The sequence below is a fragment of the Vulpes lagopus genome, chromosome 6 (assembly GCF_018345385.1).
Source record: "Vulpes lagopus strain Blue_001 chromosome 6, ASM1834538v1, whole genome shotgun sequence".
Taxonomy (NCBI): Eukaryota; Metazoa; Chordata; class Mammalia; order Carnivora; family Canidae; genus Vulpes; species Vulpes lagopus.
In genome coordinates, this window is record NC_054829.1 from 67274095 (window position 1) to 67289802 (window position 15708).

Here is a 15708-nt window from a genome sequence, read left to right on the forward strand (position 1 = left end):
ATTTTTCAGAGGGGTTCTCATTCCAGTGGGAAACTGAGATGCAGAAAGTTAAAATGGGTGTTCCCATGGCCACAGACCTCAAAGCCTTAGAAAGAATTTTATTATTAAGGCTGACCACAGTCCCAATCAATGTACTATTAACGCATCTTTCCTTGGGATGATCTTTTCCATCACTTGTCTCTCTCATTTAAGATTATATAAACTCTGGTTTCAGATAGATAGATATAGATATAGATATAGATATAGATATAGATAATAGTATTTAAATATGAATGATTATGATGATGACATGCAGCAGAAATGATGACTTTAGAACACTATTAAGTAACTTTCAATCCAGAAAAGAAACTTCCAAACAGTAAATGATACTGATATTGCTACTGTTGCATATGTTTACTTCACTTGAAAGGATAACTAAGTTTTTTTTCAAATATCCAGTAAAAGAAAATAATTGAGTTAATTTGATAGCTGCTATAAAATAAATAATGAAAAAATACAATCTAGAATAGTGAATCTGAACTTTCAGGAGATAAGAAGTATCTGAGCCATTCACAGAATGGAAGATACAGTGTATATTTATAAAATTAATATATAAAAGTGATTTCAAAATGTGTTCCTAGATCATAAGTGTCCCTTCAATTAATCAGAATAAATATAATAAAAAGTCTTTGGCAGCCAAACTTGTAACAATTCTTTCTGAATGGAGATTTAATTTGTAAAAGCAAAGATTAGTTAACCATTGCCTAAGTGAATAAATGCCACTAACGCAAGCCTTCCATGTAATTTGCATTGCATTAACAGTCCTCATTTTTTTAATCAACAACTCTTTAGTAAAAACTCATTGTGAACACAACATTAGCATTACTCTCCTTATTACAGATGTTATAAATTGTATTTTCTCAGGAGTAGGTGGGAGTTGGTAGGTGGACCAAGGGCAAGAGTGAACAAGAAATGAATCCTACAGCATCTCTGGGTTTCATTTAAATCAGCTGGTGATATTGGAATTCTATCTGCATTGTTATTTGTTTGAAACTACTGGTTTGTCCAACCTCCTGGTTAGAGGAAATCACATATTTTTTCCCAGAATTATGAAGATCTATGAGAGTCCTAGTATAGAAACAGACATTTTCCTGTCAAGATATGTCTACTATCTGTCTCTGGTATTACTGCCTAAATATTAGGAAATAAAAGTCTAAATTTGGAAATCCTAACTTTATGTATTTATTTTACTTACAGTGTTATGCTCTAAATCTATCTTAATGGCTTATGTCTCATGCTTTACAAGTATCCATTGTCACTTCATTGTGAAACTGGCATTGGGTTGATACATTGAAATCTTGTGAAGTTCAAACACATATTTCTATAATGAGACTACAACCAATTCTGACCTGCTCCTACTATTCACTTTTTGCTATGTCTCACTATAGTGGTCATTTTTTTTCTTAACTCAAGTACTATACTCTACTTAATGTTAATGTTAAGCCCCTTTAACTTACTTTTGGCCATGAAATAGCACACAGGTAAGGAGTTAAAAAATATTTTTGAAATTAAGCTTAAATAAAATAGTTCAATGTGAAAGCTGAATAAGACACTATTATACTGCAAGGGAAATAGTTTTTAACCCTACGCTTGAATGACTGCTTAAGCTGAGAAACAAGAACTATAATGTTTAAGTGAATTCACATGCTTATGTGAATAGACATAATGTTTATGTAAATAAATAGGAGGAACCTTTAGAGCTACTGAATACCTAGAAAATCTCTTAGAACTCTCCTCCTTCCAGTGGTAGCTCCAGCACTGAGATATTTCTTTCAGGGGGTTCTTTTAGTAAGCATTAGTCTATCTGCCGATAAAGGGAGACAATCCTCCAGACTTCAAGATTTTCTTGCATTGTGTACATTTGTAGAATAGTAAATAGCATTAGGTAAACCTAGAACTATATTAGTCGCATTGATAAAATCTGTGTTGGCGAGGCAGAAAGCTCATACAAGATGGAACTTAAAGGTGTGTGGCTTCTCCAAGAACAATGGAGGAGAGACAATTCATATCGGAGGGTAACAGAAGAGGGAACTGAATCCCAAACACTACTGTCCCATCCATACTTTTTCCAGGGATGTCAGCAATATCTCAGTGATGAAAGCTCAGAACGTAACACTATAATAACTGATATAGATGATTTCATATGAGGCGCTCAAGATTTCCACCTCATTCTTTTTGTTTTATTTATAAATTTCATGCTTAATACAACCTTTTTAAGTATCCTTGATTTAAATTGGATTCTGCTACCCAGATGCTAAAACTCACCTCTTTGGGGGAATTCTTATTCTAAATGAAATTAATGATGACTAGAGATCTGTATCACCAATCCAACACAAATTTTTGGCATAAATCTTTGTCCGAGGGCTTATTGGCACAAAGCTATTCCTATTGAATGATGAAGAGTTTAGGAGTGTATGTAGAATATCCACTGGGAATTGTTCCAAGACCTAGATCTAGAATACTATAGACCAAAATAAATGGAGTATTATTAAATTACTAAATGGCCTAATTTTTTTCTATCTTCATTCCTCAATGGAATTTAATGAAATCATTGTAAGCAACCATAACAAAGTAGGAAAGAGGCCAGGAAACCACATATTATCTGTCCATTGCTTTTTATTATTTTCTTTTATTTTTCTGAACCCCTTTGCTTTATATTATTCAATCTTTATATAATTCAAGCTTTATATAATTCTGTCAGTATCAAATATAATTCTGTCAGTAACAAATTTACTTTTGTTCGCATCCATTGACAACTCTGACAGTAAAATAGCCTCCGCTTGTCCCTTCTGCCATCACAAAATCATTCTACAAATCATTCTTGACTTTCTCCCTCTTCATCACCTTCACTCTTCATACCTCCATTACTGAGTTTACCACTTGTACATATGTGAAAGCTACAGAGACCCTGAAGACATAGGGATGCAGTTTTACCAAAACAGTTTACAATCGTCAATGTTCTTTGTTTTGTTCAATAGGTAAAAACTATAAATAATCTGAAAACCATGCAGTAGAATAAATTAATGCTTATATAAAATATGCTTGCAGATTCTAGTACCTGTCTTTCAAAAATTTACGGTGCAACATTTAGCTAACCTAAAAGCCTCTGTATATTTTTTATGCACCATTAACAAAATAAGATCAGTAATCATAATAAGTGTGTCTACAGAACAACTAGTGAAAATTTCTCCAAAGGAATACTTGCATTTTGTAAACAAAAAGATCAATCTAAAAAAGTAGATTGGCTATTTAGACAATAGTCCAATTATCTGAGTTATCTTTGGTCAGAGTATAACTCTTTTAAAGTAAAAAGGATTTTGCTTGGAAATATACATCTGCTTTTATTTAAGTCTTATATTTTTATGCCATATATTTTAACTGTTAGTAAAAATAATTAATTGCATTCAACCAAAATGGATGTTCTCAATTCATTTGTGAAAAAGGCAAGAAACATATTCTTATACCCATTCTCCATAATGGATTCCACATTATAGAATCTTTTTAAAATTGGTCATCAACAAATGAGTAGGTATATCATGGTTATATAACATTAATCCATAGTGACACAACTGCTATATTTTCTAGGGAAGTCTGGATAGAAAACATTAATTCTATACCAAAGTTCACTTAACAAGAAAACTTTTGATAAAGATCTAACATTATGAGAAAAAAAAGTAAATAAATACAGAAATTCAAAATAGTTTAAATCCCGCCAATGTTATAAATAATGTGTAAAATGTATTCTCAAGCATTGAAGTGAAAATTTGCTTCTCTTTAGCTCTTCTCATGGACTGAGAATACACAGCCTGCAGAAATAAATAAATAAATAAATAAATAAAACAATAAACATTATAGATTCTTTGATATTTCCATCCTTACATTGTACACTTCTAGGCTCCTTTCTAACCTTGTATTTCCAATGAGAATAGAATTTTCCCAAAGCAATAGTAATAGTTGAGGGCAATATTAAACAAATAAAGAAATTCATTTGAATAAGGAAGGAGCTATTTCCAGTTGGCAGTTCACTCAGCTCTATAGCTGTATTTGCACCCAGTACAGCCATCAACTATCACAGCCATTCTGTTCCCTAAAGATATAACAGAGAGCTGTTTCTGAGCAGAGACTTCCAAGAAAGCTTACAGGTTTCTCAGAGCTCTTTCAAAGAGGTTGAGTAAGGAAATACAGGTAAGTACAGAGCAGGACAAGGAACAGCAAGAGAGACTATGTGCTCCTAGCACAGAGCTGTGCTTTTAGTAGATATTCGAAAAAATGCTAAATTAGGTAATAGAAACCATTCATATTTCTTATATATTCTATAATCAGAGTCACTAGTTTAAGAGTATTTCATGTGTCTTTCTCCTTAACAATCCTCAAGACTTTCAGAATGAATTTAACATAGACATACCTACAAGTATATCACACAAATCTGCACTTGAATTGAGTTCATTAGCATTTGGAGAATGGTAATAGTATTACTTATAACTACCAGTTTCAATTTATAGTATAACTAATATTGCAAAGTGCATTCATACCAGTAATACGCACAATCACAAATACTCTTTTTTGAATTTTGAACTTTTTTTGGAAAATCATGTTGGTCAAGTTCCTTTTCCCGCATATTCCACAAACTACTCCAAATTTTTCAGGGAAGTCCATGGAACACAACAAAGGCACCAAACACCACCCTCCTAGATCAGAGTCCAAAGACTAGGGGAATAAAAAAGTGAAAAAAGTGAATATAAAACTCCTTGCAATTTCTCTAGTTACCCCTATCAGCTGTGACAAAAGAAGGGAAAAGCAGGTCTGCAACATTCATAGTCTTCTGCTTGAAATTTCTCTTGGGTTTGAAGAACCTAAAGAAATAAAAAGGATGTAATGTTTATTGAGTATCTACTATAGACAGAGCATACTTCATAGCTTATAAATTACATAGTCATTGCATTAGTCCTGTGAGGAAGGTGGTATTAACCTCATTTTACTGGTGTTGAGACTATTCCTCAAATAGGGTAGGTTAACCTGTTCAGGATGACACCATCAGTAAAAAGGAGGGCTGACTCAGTGGCAGCTCTTGCCAATAAAGTACCCTGGCTCAGAAGCAAGCAGCAGCTGCTTGAGCTTATTCTGGCTTCTAGGAGTTATGGAAAGAGAAGCCTAGGTTCCTCTTCAGAACTCTAAGTAAAACTTTAAAGAATTTTTTCTTCTTACCTAATGCAAGACTATCAACCAAGAAGAGAGAACAAGATGAGGACCTTTCTTGAAAGAGAAAAGCCAGAGCGGTGCCTGGGTGGCTCAGTCTGTTGGGCAACCAGTTCTTGATTTTGGCTCAAGTCATGATCTCAGGATTATGGGATCCAGCCTGCATCTAGCCCTGTGTTCAGTGGGGAGTCTGCTTCTTTCCCTCTCTCTCTGACCCCCCTTCACATATGTGTGCTCTCACTCTCAAAAAAATAAATATTCAAAAAGAAAGGAAAAGGAAAGAAAAAGAAAGAGAGAGAGAGAGAGAAGAGCCAGAGAAGGAGGAAAAGCTGGGAGTACCTAACCCTCAGGACATCTGCCTTGGGAAATATTAACAAACAAACAAACAAAAAGGATAGCATTGATGTAGAAAGATGTTAGGGTTCAGAGCCGACAGCCAAGAAAGAATTCTTGAGACGTCTTTGGTGCCAAAAGGCGGTTTTATTAAAGCACAGGGACAGGATCTGTGGGCAGAAAGAGCTGCCCTGGGATTATGAGGAGTGGCCCATTACATACTTTCAAGCTAGGGATAGGGTAAAACTCCAAGGAATTTTGGAAGCAAGGTTTCCACGACCTTCAGGGGGTTAGTAATTGTTAGGAAAAGGTCATTTATTACTGTCTAATAAAACCTTAGTCATGAGACCCTTCCAATGTATTTCAATGGGTGCTTTGCTTAAGGGAGGATTGCCAACATGTATCTTGGTGGGGGGTGAGGGGATGAGTAGACATAAATGAAGCTTCTAAAGGAATTTTTATATGTTAAAGTCGATTTACAGGATCCTGGGGGTCGGGCTAAGATTGCTCTTTGCCCTTAGCAAAGTATTAACATCAAGGCAGTTGAGTTCCTGGAGGAATGTCACTCTGCCTGTTTCAAGGACTTGTCAGTGGGGTTGTAGGTAGCAAGGAAATTTAATTTTTCTTTTGCCTTTGTTTCCCACATCAGCATGAAGACTCCTTTCTTTTCTAAAGGACTGTATCAATCAAAGCAAAAATGTGCCCCAAAGTTCTAAGGCCTCAAAAGGAGAATCAAGATAAGCCAGTTTCCCCACTGTTCATATTTATCAACTGAGTGATAATTTAGTGATTAAAATATCTAGAACACTAAAATAAGAATTATTTAAGTGGCTTTAGAAATCAAAGCATTTAGGTTGAAGTATGCTGAAAATGCCATTTTTGTAGATCAAAAATGGCTGAACAATGGTCAATTCCGTATGGTTAAATTTAATATATTATTAAGTTGTTAATGCTAATCCAAACATAAAAGACCCAAATAATAAGTATTCAAATTTACTAATACCCTGGATCATTTGAAAATACAGTTTTGAACCCCTCAAATCTCTCTGATAAGCCAATTTGCAGGTGGATCATTCCATAAGGGCAGTAGCCCAGAGCTCTGAAATAGTATTCAGGAAACAGTCCTTTGCCATGACAGCAATTTGACACACTGCAAAGCAAAACACATGTGACCAAAGTTCTACTTCTCCCATGCCATGGGCGGTTTTTCAGGCTAAACTAGCTGATTTGTGCTTAACTATTCTCACAGCTGTGGCAAAGCTTTAGTTAGGGCCTCAGTATAATTTATATTCAGCCAATAATTGTGTGAAAGAACAGATTTAATTTTTAAAGGGCAGGCCTTCGAGGTTTTAGCATAACTAAGCCTGAATTAACATGTTTGCAATGAGGGCTGAAGCAAGCTGCTCACTACACTGGCCAAGTCCAGTATACAAGCAACCCCCTTAGGTTTTCTACCGCGTGCTTGATAGGCCTGCTCTCCATGGCAAGGACAGAATATATCCTGTAGGCTCCCTATGCAGCAAGAGGCTGAAAGAGCATTTAAACTTGATCCTCACAGCCAAGGGGAAAATTCAAAGCTTTCCAATTTCAGAAGAGTTGGAATGAAATTCAGCTGATATCACCGTCATGCTTAGAAGAACGAAGAGGCACACAAGCCCAAGAGGAGATAGTCACAACAAACAAGAACTCCGAATCTCTAAAGTGGAAATCTACTGCCAAGTCCTCATCATCTAACAGTATAGTGTTGTGTACTCCTGGGAAAACCCAGGTTCTCCACAGATGGGCCCTTATAGAATGTTTTCCCTTCAGAATACACCGGCAACTGAAAGTTTCTTTCTCTTTCTTTCTTTCTTTCTTTCTTTCTTTCTTTCTTTCTTTCTTTCTTTCTTCTTCTTTCTCTTTCTTTCTTTCTTTCTTTTCTTTCTTTCTTCTTTCTTTCTTTCTTTCTTTCTTTCTTTTTTCTTTCTTTCTTTCTTCTTTCCTTCTTTCTTCTTTCTTTCTTCTTTCCTTCTTTCTTTCTTTCTTTCTTTCTTTTTTTTTTTCTTTCCTTCATTCTCTAAAATTTAAAGAGCACACATACCATGCTAGACAGTATCCTGGATATTAGGTCCAGATTCAGATATTAGAAAACTAAACAGAGAAGAAACCTAAGAAATATTTAAGAAGAACCACATCACCATGGGAATGCAAGCAGATGCTGGGTGGACACTATGCCCAATATAGAAAAATTCCAATAAGGGTAACAAACCTCAAGTGTACAGAGTCCAGGCAATTAAGACACCATCTCAGTAATTTTAAAAACGGTGCCTTTAAGAGTTTTGCTTTCTTCCTACAGAGATACACATTTTGATGTTTTCCTACATCAATGTAGTATTTCCTACATCAATACTCTTATATTCTTTCCCTCAATCTTACTTAAGGACAGAACCCGTGAAAACACTTCTTTTAAGGGATAGGTACTCATATACAACCTTAAATGCAATCTGTCATCTTTTTACCTGTAGTTTCTTTATAATGGCCCTATGTTTTTTACATATACCATTATGAATTAGGAAACTAAAGCATAATGGAGAATTGGTGAATAAAGTTAATGTGAAGAGACTTCAGTATTGTACCTCGGAAATCCCCAAAATACATTTCTTTTCTCCAATATGACTGAAACCATGTACATATTAATCTACTAGAGATAAATGGTTTCAAAGAAAGGGAGGGTGTACAGCAAAACACAGGGGAAGGGGGATCCCTGGGTGGCTCAGCGGTTTAGCACCTGCCTTTGGCCCAGGGCGTGATCCTGGAGTCCCGGGATCAAGTCCCACATCAGGCTCTCTGCATGGAGACTGCTTCTCCCTCTGCCTGTGCCTCTGCCTATGTCTCTGCCTCTTTCTCTCTGTGTGTGTCTTTCATGAATAAATAAATTAATAAAATCTTTTTAAAAAAACACACACATGGGAAATAACCTGATGCCCCCTAGTTTGACCTTTGAAAATTATATTACCAGATTTCCCACAAAGAGACTAAACTGAAACCTGACCATGTTACAAAATTAAACTATGTACAATTTAAAAAAATAAAACTTTTCTTTCCTAAAATACAGTTAATACCAAGTTTCCCTACATTCACTTCTTCATGCAGTGCACTTTTTGAGTAATATCTTAGACATTGTGGTGTACATATGAAATTTTTCCAGTCTAGTATCTTTTTGCCAATCTTTTGCTAAATCACTCAGATCATCCTTTAGGAAGCAGGAGAAGACCATATTTTTTTTTTATTCTCAATATTTCCTCCTACTTATATTCTTAACTGTGGCAGTTTTTCCAATAGTGAGCAGAGTATAGTTTCCTACCTCACTGATGCAGCATAGGCTGTTATTTCCTTTGGTCAGAAGAATGATAGCAGATAAGACACAGAGGCTTCAAAGACACTTGTATCAGTGTCTTTCGTGTTCTTCAGCCATTGCCATGGAAAACAGATGTCCCTATGCCATGCACAAGTCCCAAAAAATAAGAAGTGGGTGGAGTAGAGCTAGAACAACATCTGTCCTGAAGCCAAGTCCAGATAAGCCCAGCCAAGATCAGCCAAACACCAGCCAACACACTGAGACATGAACAAAAATAATTCTTTGTCATTATATGACAAGGAGAGTCTGTAGTTGTTTGTTATGTAGTATCACTGCTACTGTATCTAATACATACAAAAACCAAGCTTTCCCTTTGTGAGTCCTTGTGAGACGTTTCATAAAGATGCTTTTCTTATGCTGGGTAAGAGATGGACGCATGACCAAAGCTAGGTCAATCTGATTTCCTCTCCAGAGAATTTCAATCAGCCTGAGTGACAACACTGAAAAGAGTTGGAGCTGTTTCATTCTGTGAGTTCTGAAGAAACTATACAATAATTCTTAAAACCTACATGCCTAAAACTGCTGTAGTTCTTGGTTTTTCAAAACCTACTTCTTCAGGTTTTTCCTTTATTCTATTTAAGTTAGTACCTATTCATTAAATTCATACATTTATACTTAAGTTAGCAGTTAATTCACTGTTGCTGATAATTGAAAAACCTTAACTTTTACAAAGACTCTGTTTTTTTTTTTTTTTTTTTTTTTTTTTTTTTTTTAATTTTTATTTATTTATGATAGTCACAGAGAGAGAGAGAGAGGCAGAGACACAGGCGGAGGGAGAAGCAGGCTCCATGCACCGGGAGCCTGATGTGGGATTCGATCCCGGGTCTCCAGGATCGCGCCCTGGGCCAAAGGCAGGCGCCAAACCGCTGCGCCACCCAGGGATCCCAAGACTCTGTTTTTTTAATACTTAAATAAATTCATTAGATAGTAACAAAGCTAGCACTTTTTGTATTTTCCAGGACTGACAAGAATTCATGAGGAGGGAGCTGCCTATTATAATGAGAACTTCTCCAGAAGAATTAAAAAAGAAAGAAAGAAAGAAAAGAGAAAGAAGAAGAAAGAAAGAGAAAGAAAGAAAGAAAGAAAGAAAGAAAGAAAGAAAGAAAGAAAGAAAAGAAATGCCTCAACATCAGATAACTGACACATATTTTTGATTTGACATAAGAGAATGAAAAAGGCCTGGCATTGACTTTTTTGTCCTAGAACATCAACAAAACTGTTTTTATCGAAGAAACATTTCAGAGATGTTATTCTATTTCATTATTATAGCTTTATCCTATGAAATCAAGGTATTCTCTTGAAATCACAAGTGGCATGTGAAAAATAAATTCAGTCAAAATGATGAGAAATTTACTTCAAATAACTTACAAAAAATGCTATTTATTTTAAATAGCAGAACGACTTCTGTTTCCAGCAATATGATGTATCTAAGTAATTTGCAAACCCACCTGATCCCAAGTAGCTAGAAATGTAGGATTAAATTTTAAAGCATACTTTTAACTACCTGGCCAATATTTAAATGATCCTTATGAGAAATTTGGAGGAACTGAAATTGGAAAAGGAACTAAAAACAGGAGATACATGAATGATCACTTGGCTGGAGTGTGGTGGGAAACAGTTCACTCCTTTCCTTAACAAATAAAGGATTGTGGATTTCAATGCTCAGGTGGGGATAACATTCTATGTTTGAAAAAGAGAAGGAATTATCACCAATATTCCCTCATAAAGCTGAGAGTGTGCCTTCAGTAAAAGATGGGAGATATATGTATACTCACATATATGACTTTGGATGGACTATCCAAACTATGGACTTTGGCTAAATAAAGAGCCCTCTCTAAGAATTTAAAATAGGCCAGAGCCTAACATGGATCTGAGATTGTAAATCAAACTATCAAACTGTATGGTCCCACAAATCTTAAGCTACAAAATTAATATAAAAGCATCAGTTTGATTAGCATACCTTTGGCACAAGGCATAAGCCAATGCAAACACCCACAAACTGTTAATATTAACAATAAATAGCAAACATAGCTTTAATTATAAAGAGATTAAAAATAGCTAAGGAAACTAAGAACAAAATAGCCAATGATTATGAACATTTAATAAAAGGGTCACACTTCTATAAAAATATGTTTCTCTTTAAAAAAAAAAGATTTTATTTATTTGAGAAGAGAGATAGTGAGAAAGAGAGGACATACAGTGGGAGGGTCTCAGGGAGAGGAAGAAGCAGATTTCCCACTGAGCAGGAGCATGATGCCAGCCAGCCTCAGTCCCAGGACCTCAGGATCATGACCTGAGCCGAAAGCAGATGCTTAGCTGACTGAGCCACCCAGGTGCCCCAAAAACATGTTTCTGGCAAACATGGCTCAGTAAAAGATTTACAACCATTAAAATAATCCAGTCAGTCTACAAGTGTTTCTAATCCTTAGTACTACTGATATAATTATTTGCTGCCAGAAGCTGCCCTGTGCATTGCAGAATATTTAGCAACATAGTTGGCCTCTATAAACTAGATGCCTGTAGCACCCTCAGAGTTATGACAATTATGTCTCCAGACATCACCTTAATGTCCCGTTGGGGGAAAATGGCTTCCCAATTAAGAATCACTGAAACCACTAGTCTACACTGATAGACACGCACACACACACACACACACACACACCCAAAATGTTATTGCCTAAGACAATTTATATAAGCTTTCTATAACCACAAATTAACAAATGAGCTCTCTCTTAAAAAGTTTGTCCCTGAGGCTCAAATAAGAAAGAATTCACTTGATACAATGGGCATTACATGAATACAATAATCACATGAGGGCAAAATGAGAAAGAGTATAGACAGATATTTCTTAAGAAAAATGAAATGATTCTTAAGATTTAGAAAACTTATTTCAATGTACAAAAAAAGTACATCACAACTGAATTAAAAGTACCTAGGAATTAAAAGCCAGGTGTTATATAGAATAGTATTTTAATTTACTGTACAGATACAGCTACTGATATATAAAACAACATGGATATATCTCATAGATATAATATTGAGTATAAGAAGTCATAAATCAATAAATATGGTATCATATCATTTATAAGCATTCCAGAAACAGCCAAAATGAGCATACAATGTTAGAAGTGAGAATATCAGTTATTCTAGGCAGATACAAGTAGTGAGAAGCAAAAGAGAAAGGGCATAAGTGGGACTACTGGAGTGTTATACTTTTTTGGGGGCTAATTACACAGATGTTTTAACTCTGTGAAAGATATACCTATGCCTGTATACCTATGATTTATTTGCTTTTCTGTATGTAACTTATGGTACAATAAACTTGATTTAAAATATAACATATAACCTGAATTTTTAAAATTGGGAATATGGGACACCTGGGTAGCTCAGAGGTTGAATGCCTACCTTTGGCCCAGGGCCATGATCATGGAGGCCCCAGGACTGAGTCCCACATCGGGCTCCCTCCATGGAATCTGCTTTTCTCTCTGCTTATGTCTCTGCCTCTCTCTGTGTATCTCTCATGAATAAATAAATAAAATCTTTAAAAATTAATAAAAAAATAAAATTGGGAATAAGTTGGAATCACTCAATCTGATAAGAGGCATCTATAACTAACCTGCAAGCGACATCCAAGTTAATCTGAAACACTTATAAGGTGACCAAATTGATCAAAGTGTTGTATATTTGCAGTGTTTTCATTATCATTGCTATACAGTGTTCTATTGTGCAATTATAGTTCCATATACTTATCAATCCTGCTGTTAAATGAATACTTATGTACTTTATAGATTTTTTATCATTATTAATGATGGCACAAACTACATAGCATATTTTAAGGGAATTATATATATGCGTTTTTTTCAGGGTGTATTCATAGGAGGAATAGCTGAACCATAATATGTGGACATATTAAACTTTAGTAGATATAGCCAAACAGTTTTTTAAATTAATACACTACATTTTCATTAGCAGAGTCTGAGACTTCCAGTTGCTTCAGTTCTTCTCCAGTACTTGATAGTTTTTAACAATTTTCCCCATTGTGATAGGTGGGAGTTTTAATTTGCATTCCCCAGGTAAACACTGCAGTTGAAAATTTAATCTTCATTTGGAAATTCTCTTTTATATATTTCTTCAACCTTTTCCCCCATTCTTCAAGTGCAGCTTTTGTCTTTTTTCCTATTGTAGTTTTTAAAAACTACTCTGAATAGATATGTCATATACCCTATTACTAATAATTCCTCCCATTATTTGGGTGCCTTTTAACTCTCCTCGTGGGTTTTTAGTCAATAGCAGTTCTTAATTATAACATTTTATAATGTATCAATTTTTTAACAGTTAATAAGTGATGCTGTGCCAGTTGGTACCTATATCGGAAAAACTACAACTCAGTATATCTTTACCTCACACCAGATACAAAAATTAATTACTGATATACTGCTGATATAAATGCAATCAGCAAAACAATAAAGCATTTAGAGGAAAATATTGAACTCTTTTGTGGTCCCACTGTACACAAGGGTTTCTTCAGAAAGACACAAAAAGCATTAACTATTAACCACTGAATCACCCAGGCTTCCCAAAATTATAGCTTTAAAATGTCTTTATATATATATATATATATATCTTTATATCTCCTTGTGTAAGTCCTACTATTTTATTATTCTTTTTCAAGTTTTCAATGATTACTTTTTCTACTTGCATTGCGTGTAAATTTTAGTATCAATTTATCAATTTCTTCAAATACAGGAATTATATTGAATCTATATGAATTTATGGTATAATTAAAAATCTTTACAATAATGAATCTTCCAATTACATGAACATGGTATACATCCTTTATTTATTAGGCCTTAAAATTTTCAACATATCATTCTTGCATATTTTTGTTATATTACTTCTTAGGTATCTAATGGTTTTGTTACAGTCATTACTACTTATTTCCTATTTGTTGCTATAATATAGAAAAAAATACAATCCATTTTGTTACATTGACTTTTATTGAGCAACCTGATAAATTCATTTGTCATTTATAACAGTTTGATTATAGAGCATTTAGGAATTTCTCTATACATAATCACATCATCTTTAAATAACTTTATTTATCAATATTTAGAAGAGGTGACTATCTTAAAATTTCCATCTATCAATCTCTTTGTCACACTTTTGAATCAAGTTATTAATGGTCTCAATTTGGTTCTAATCTCTGAGTTTGTACAGAATGGATGTTATTTCTTTCCTTAAATATATAAAGGAAAGTCATTTAGTCCTAAAAATGTGAGATTTTTAAATAGCATATACTATTTCTTCATAGATATCAGACTATACAGATGTGTTTTTATTTCTTCTAGAAATCTATAAGTAATGGTCAAATTTGTACAGTTATTAATAATATTTTCTTATTTTCTTTCTGATGTCAACAAGAATTGGGGTTATGCCCTCTTTAATTCTTGATATTGGTAATTTTTGTTTTACTCTTTTTTCATAATCAGTCTTTATAGGCTGGTATTCCTTTAAAAGCAGTGCATCATTTGTTTTGTGCTTCTCTTTTTTTAACTTTGTTTCTTCACAGTTTCACTCTGATATTTATTTATAGTATATTTATAGTATCATCTATTCAACATTGAAGGAGAAGTCCTGGTAAACTTGTAACAAAGAAAAACAAATTTTAAGTAAAAGGACTATAAATGAACCAGAGCATTGCCATTATATACAGAAAAAAAAAAAGAATTTCCTACATAAAAAAATGAAAAAGGATATAAAGGCAAAATGTTAGAACTAATGAGAAAGCTGTTCATTTTTCTTATAATTCATTAGTTCATAAAAATTTCTTATATAGAATTCTCATAAACTAGTAACAAGCAATAGGAAAATATAATTTTAAAAGAGATGCTATTTGACATTGAATTTTGGTAATGACTAAATATTATTGGAATAGATCTTCTACCAAAATTATAAGAGCTATATAATATGCAAGACATAACTTTTCAAAAGCACTAAAGAGTCCCTAAAAGAAGGAACTGAAGGAGCGATTATCACTGACAGAAGATAGGCATGACAGGAGGTCAACATTTATCCTAGATTTTTTCCTGAGGATATATTCCAATTCACTGAGATGGTAGAAAACATCACCTTTACAGAAAGCAGTGATCTCTCTGGGATAAGTAACATAGGTTGGAGTCTGAGACAATCACGCCGACTACAGTTTGAGGAGCAACTTCCCAGAGAAGATGGAACCACAGAAAAGTGAACTCCAAAACCTGACATCAAATTCTTCCAGGTTCAGTGGCTGCCTATCAAACTGTGCACACATATGCTAAGGGACATCACAAGAAACCCAGCAAAAAACAGCAGGTCATTAAGAGAGAAAAAGAGAGGAAAAAAGTCTACCATCTCCACACTTAACATTTATTTATTTATTAAAGAAAAAAACAACGACAAATACCCACCATTTGTTTCGATGTGGATGGAACTGTAGGGTATTATGCTGAGTGAAATAAGTCAATCAGAGAAGGACAAACTTCATATGGTCTCATTCATTTGGGGAATATAAAAAATAGTGAAAGGGAATAAAGGGGAAAGGAGAGAAAATGAATGGGAAATATCAGTGAGGGAGACAAAACATGAGAGACTCCTAACTCTGGGAAACAAGGGGTAGTGGAAAGGGAGGTGGGCAGGGGTTGGGGTGACTGGGTGACAGGCACTGAGCAGGGCACTTGACCGGATGAGCACTGGGTGTTATACTA

General features: G+C 34.5%; 1 long non-coding RNA gene across 2 annotated transcripts in view; it reads right to left on the reverse strand.

Annotated features, from left to right (window-relative positions):
* Positions 1 to 2666: 2666 nt before the first annotated feature.
* The window catches only part of LOC121493355, a 263542-nt gene continuing 250500 nt past the window's right edge, over positions 2667 to 15708 (reverse strand). For both annotated transcript variants that reach the window (XR_005988461.1, XR_005988460.1), the window contains 2 exons: positions 4807 to 4892; positions 2667 to 3845 (listed from right to left, as the gene is read on the reverse strand). This is a non-coding gene — a long non-coding RNA (uncharacterized LOC121493355). The remainder of the gene's footprint in view (positions 3846 to 4806; positions 4893 to 15708) is intronic.